The sequence below is a fragment of the Octopus bimaculoides genome, chromosome 17 (genome assembly GCF_001194135.2).
Source record: "Octopus bimaculoides isolate UCB-OBI-ISO-001 chromosome 17, ASM119413v2, whole genome shotgun sequence".
NCBI lineage: Eukaryota > Metazoa > Mollusca > Cephalopoda > Octopoda > Octopodidae > Octopus > Octopus bimaculoides.
In genome coordinates, this window is record NC_068997.1 from 37,323,561 (window position 1) to 37,329,154 (window position 5,594).

Consider the following 5,594-nt stretch of genomic DNA (forward strand, 5'->3'; position numbering starts at 1 on the left):
CATGTTACTGTACAATAAATAAGAATAAAAGCATTTAAAATCATATTAAAGTATGTACTGTAAATGTTAAGATACACATCATAAAATAGTGTAGCTTAGTAAACAAAATCATGAAACCAGCTGTGTTGTATTATTTATTGGTCTTTCAAAGCTCATATTGCACTGTAGTTTCAATATTTACTGTTAGGTGTCGTTGTGATGCCTGTGATTGTTTTGAATTCAGATTTCTTTACATCTCTTTATCTGCTACTTTCTCATTCTCATTTATTTGTGACTTTATTTTATGTCCTCATGGCTCCTAAGAAAATTCATAGTGAAAGTGCTAAGAGTCATGCTATAATGCTCGAAGACAAACTGGCTGTGATAAAATGCCATGAAAAAGGTGAAAAAAGTGGTAGTAATTGCATGATCTTTTGGGATGAGTTGGACAATTGTATTGACGATTGTAAATAATATGGACAAAATTTTAGCACATATCAAATCTGAAGCCTAAGGGATGAAGAATACTGTCATCAATAAGAATAGAGGTAAAATCTTTGAAGAAATGGAAAGTCTTCTTTCTCTTTAGATTGTTAGGTTGAATCGTCAGCATGCTACTATTAGTCAAGAAATCATTCAAGAGAAAGTGTTGTCTTTGGAAGCCTGAAGAAAAAATATCCAGATGAGAAAGATGTAGAGTTCAAGGCAAGTCAAGGATGGTTCATTAGATTTAAGGAGCGAAGAAGTTATCACTCCATTAAGAAGCAAAGTGAAAGTGCATCAGCTGATGAATAAGCAGCAGCAGAATTTCCTAATGCATTAAAGAAAATCATTAAAAAAAAAACAGGTTTCTTCTCAAACAGAGTTTTAACATAGATGAAACTGGATTGTACTGGAAAAAAATTGCTCAACCGTTCATACATTTCCAAGGAGGAGAAAACTATTCCCAGGCTACAAGGTCTCAAAAGAACGTGTGACAATTATGCTGGGAGGTAATTGTGCAGGAGATTTCAAGTTAATGCCATTGCTTGTGTATCATGCACACAACTCCCGTGCCCAGAAGAACACACCCAAGGCATCTCTCCCTGTTATTTGGATGGCTAATTCAAAAGCATGGGTTACTGTTGTTGTTTTTGAAGATTGGTTCTTCAATCATTTTATCCCAGTAGTAGAGAAGTACTGTAAGGAGAAGGGAATTACTTTTAAGGTTTTACTTATCTTAGATAATGCTCCTGGCCACCTGCAAAATATCATAAATTTTGACCCCAACATTACCGTTGTATACCTCCCTCTGAACATAGCGTCTCTCCTGCAGCCAGTGGATCAGGGAATAATTGCTATCTTCATGCGTTACTATATGAAGCATATGTTGCAGCAAGCAACAGCTGCAACTGATCTTGATGAGTTCATCACACTTTGTGACTTTTGGAAGAGATATGATATCTACAAGGCTAGAACATAACAGCAGCATGGAATGATGTACAGAGTATGGCTATGAATGGTGTATGGAGGATGCTTTGCCCATGTTTCATGAATGATTTTAAGGGTTTTGGTAATGTTGCCACCAACAAAATGTTTGTGCCTATGAGCAAAGAACTGGAAATGGATTTACAGGATTTATTTGAAAAAGACAAGCAGCCCCCGATGAAAAAGGATTTGAGAGAGTTTCACAAGCAGCAAAATAAAGAAGAGGAAGTCATGTCACTTTACCATTAAGAAAATGCAGCAAGCATTTGCATATATGAAAAAGGTATTTCTAAGTTTGAGGATATGGATCCAAATGCTCAATGCTTTTCCAAGATTATGGAAGGTTTTGCTCCTTATAATATAATCCTTGAGGAAAAGAAGACAGTTCAAGGAACTCTCAACCAGTTTTTTAAGTGCATCGAACAACAAAAACAACCAGAATCAGCTGTTGATGTTAACAATCCACAGCTTCTACATCTGCAATGTAAACCACTAAATTGTATGTACATATTGGTAAATTTAAAATAATTTAGATTTTTTTTTACTATTGTAAAATGATAATAATTACTGAATTTGTTTTTTAAGCTTAATAAAGGCTTTTATTTTACCATGTCTTATCGCAAACCGCATTCATAAATAAAGCATCTGCAATGTATAGTAAACACTGCCAAATTGTATTCGTAAATTTAGATTATTTGTTTTTTACTGTATTAAAAAATAAAAATAATTCGTAAGCTTAAAATAGGATTTTATTAACCCTGTATTATTGAGAATGCATGGAGGTGCAATGGCCCAGTGGTTAGGGCAGTGGACTTGCGGTCATAAGATCACGGTTTCGATTCCCAGACCGGGTGTTGTGAGTGTTTATTGAGTGAAAACACCTAAAGCTCCATGAGGCTCCGGCAGGGGATGGTGGTGAACCCTGCTGTACTCTTTCACCACAACTTTCTCTCACTCTTACTTCTTGTTTCTGTTGTGCCTGTAATTCAACGGGTCAGCCTTGTCACACTGTATCACGCTGAATATCCCCCGCGAACTACGTTAAGGGTACACGTGTCTGGGGAGTGCTCAGCCACTTGCATGTTAATTTCACGAGCAGGCTGTTCCGTTGATCGGATCAACTGGAACCCTCGACGTCGTAAGCGACGGAGTGCCAACAAACAAATTGAGAATGCATTCATAAATAAAGTACAGAACTGGGAATGGTTATTATTGGTTTAGCCTAGAGACAAGTAAATTCATTTCTTTTCTACCCTAGGCAGAAGGCCCGAAATTTTGGGGATGGGGTCAGTCGATTAGATTGACTCCAGTTTGCAACTGGTACTTAATTTATTAACCCCAAAAGGATGAAAGGAAAGTCAACCTCGGCGGAGTTTGAACTCAAAATGTTAAGACAGACGAAATACTACTAAGCATTTCACCCTGTGTGCTAACGTTTCTGCCAGCTTGCTGCCTTAAGACAAGTAAATTTGGCCTATCCTAGAGACAAGTTAATTCAACTTAAGTAATGTCTCCTGGAACCACCAGTGAAGTCGGTCTTTTCCTTTTTCAAATATATATATATTCATATATAATATATATTCATTTCAGTGGCGACTCCGGCACTCAGGCTGTTTGGGCTTAGCCCGTGTGTAAATTTAGTAAAGTGAATGTGTATTTGCTAGCTGATCTAATTTCTGCCAACACTGACTTCAAGTATGTAATTGCAGCCAATAACTCGAGCTCCTTTTATTGAGTCTGGTCACAGTTCATTTATTTTTGTTCAGTGTCTGGCAGTCGTCTTATAGGTGCCCTGTGTCAAAAAATATCATTCATAGCAGACTCTCTCTTGACATTGTTCACACATGCCTGACACGGGTTCAGAAGTTACAGCCTGAATTGTTATCTATAATCGTAAAAATTAAAAATAATTCGAATTCGATGTTTTCTTGAAGCAATAAATATCTATAGCGATTAGGATTTAAATTCCAATTTAAGAAAAGTTTCCATTCTACAATATACTTAAAGGAAAGAAAAATTATCCACCAAATCAGGTTAATTATGAACAAACCTGGTAGGTGTAAAAGACTAACTGGCATCTCTTGTCAAGAGTACAAGAGACAGTCAGATCACTGATGTATATATATTTACAGGTGTGTGTGTGGGTGTATGCATGCCTGTGCTTTTGCCCAGCCCTCCACTTACCACCCAGTGTTGGTTTATTTACGTCCCTGTAATGTAGCAGTTCAGCAATAACAATTAATAGAATAAGGACCAGATGTAAAAATAAGTGCAGGGTTTGATTTGTCTGATTAAACCCTTCAAGGCATACCCCAGAATGGCTGTACTTGAATAACTGAAACAGGCAAAAAATAATGATATTTTATTCTTTTTTCTTTGATATATCATAAAATACAAATTTGGATTTTTGTTTTTAATGTAAGTTAATACTGAAACCATTGATGTAATAGGGACATTTTTTATAAAGGTTGGCCTTGATTTTCAGTTTTGCTTAGTAAATGTTAACTGATATTATCTATAATGAGAAATTTATGTGTGTAATTGTGTGTGTAGGGGGAAGGGTACAAGGGGGAAGGAAACCTGTATCTGATAAAAAATTAGATATGTATATCTTCTTAATTTATCATGCATTGTTATGAATTTTGAACTCTGTACTATTTGTCTTATCAGTATATTTTCTTTAATTTTCAACACCATTACTCCTTCAGTAATTCATATAGGTAACCTGATATAGTTAAATGCTCTTAATTCAATATTTCATTTAGTGAGGGAATATTTACTGCATTGAAGGATAATTTTGGTAAGTAAACTTTCTTTTCGTGTAAAATATTGGCAACAATATATTTGATTTAATTAACTCAAAGCTGTATAGAGTCACTTGATTCAATGGATGCTTCTATTGTTTGCAGTCGAGGTCACGTAACTGAAAGGTGAAAAGAATGTTAACCAATCTATTATTAAAAGAAACCTTTAAATATATTCAATATGAATATGCCAATATTTCAATCTCAAAATAATGTCATATGTTTTAAAAGAATTATGTTATGCATAATACTGAAATCATGGTAACAGTTAATTGCTAAATAAAAGCAACATCCATATTTCATAGAATTCCTGTTAAACTTCAATTTTCTATTTATTATGGCTTAGTGGTAAGGGCATTCGGCTCATGACTGTAAGGTTGTGAGTTCAATTCCCAATGGTGTGTTGTATCCTTGTGCAAAACACTTTATTTTACATGGCTCCAGTCCACTCAGCTGGCAAAAATGAGTAGTACCTGTAATTCAAAGGGGCCAGCCTTGTCACATTCTGTGTCATGCGGAATCTCCCTGAGAACTATGTTAAGGGTATGCGTGTCTGTGGAGTGCTCAGCCACTTGTATGTTAATTTCATGAGCAGATTGTTCTGTAGTTAGATCAACTGGAACCCTCATCCTTGTAACTGATGGAGTGCTAGTTATTTTCTCTGAAGATAGTTTTAATAAATGGCTTTAAAAACATGCTTATTGGTTTGGTTTTGTTTAATTCTATATTAGTCGGCCACATAGACACATAACCTCCATCTTCCTTCAGCTGTTTTGAAACACACAGCCAGAATTTGAAAAAAAAAAATGTGATCTTGACGTAGTATTTGTGTGTATTAAATTTCAACAATTAAAAGAGAACAGAAAAGGAAAATGTTACTTAGTTGGATTAATAACAATATACAAATTCTTTTTCCTTATCCTGATATAGATAAAAATAGTTTAGAAGTTACATATAATACAAAGACAATATTATAAGCTGCATCACATTATGTATAGTAACTAGTGTAACTATACTCATTATGTGTGTACAGATTAAATTTTATTTTATTACTAGCTAACATAGGATCAAACAGTAAATTCATATCATACTTAGAAAAAACAATGGATGAAAATGAAGTATAATGGTATGAAAGAAGAAAATATGAATAAACATGTTTAAATTTCCATTTTCTTTCATATATTTTCAGCTTGCATCCACATGTGTAAAATTATTTAAATATCTATTTATATGTATTTTGTACGTACACACACATGCACATTATATATATATTATATATATATATATATATACATATATATATATATAATATATATATATATAATATATATATATATCAATATA

The 5,594-nt window shown here is 34.1% G+C and overlaps 1 protein-coding gene across 16 annotated transcripts in view; it reads left to right on the forward strand.

Annotated features, from left to right (window-relative positions):
* LOC106871424 (poly(rC)-binding protein 3) overlaps window positions 1–5,594 on the forward strand; it is a 388,844-nt gene that overhangs the window by 96,496 nt on the left and 286,754 nt on the right. Inside the window, exon 1 of one of the 16 annotated variants that reach the window (XM_052973812.1) lies at window positions 4,149–4,246. The exons of the other annotated variants lie outside the window; for them this stretch is intronic. The gene's annotated coding sequence lies outside the window, so the exon portion shown is untranslated. Of the gene's footprint in view, window positions 1–4,148; window positions 4,247–5,594 lie in introns of those variants that run through there. 16 annotated transcript variants of the gene reach the window in all.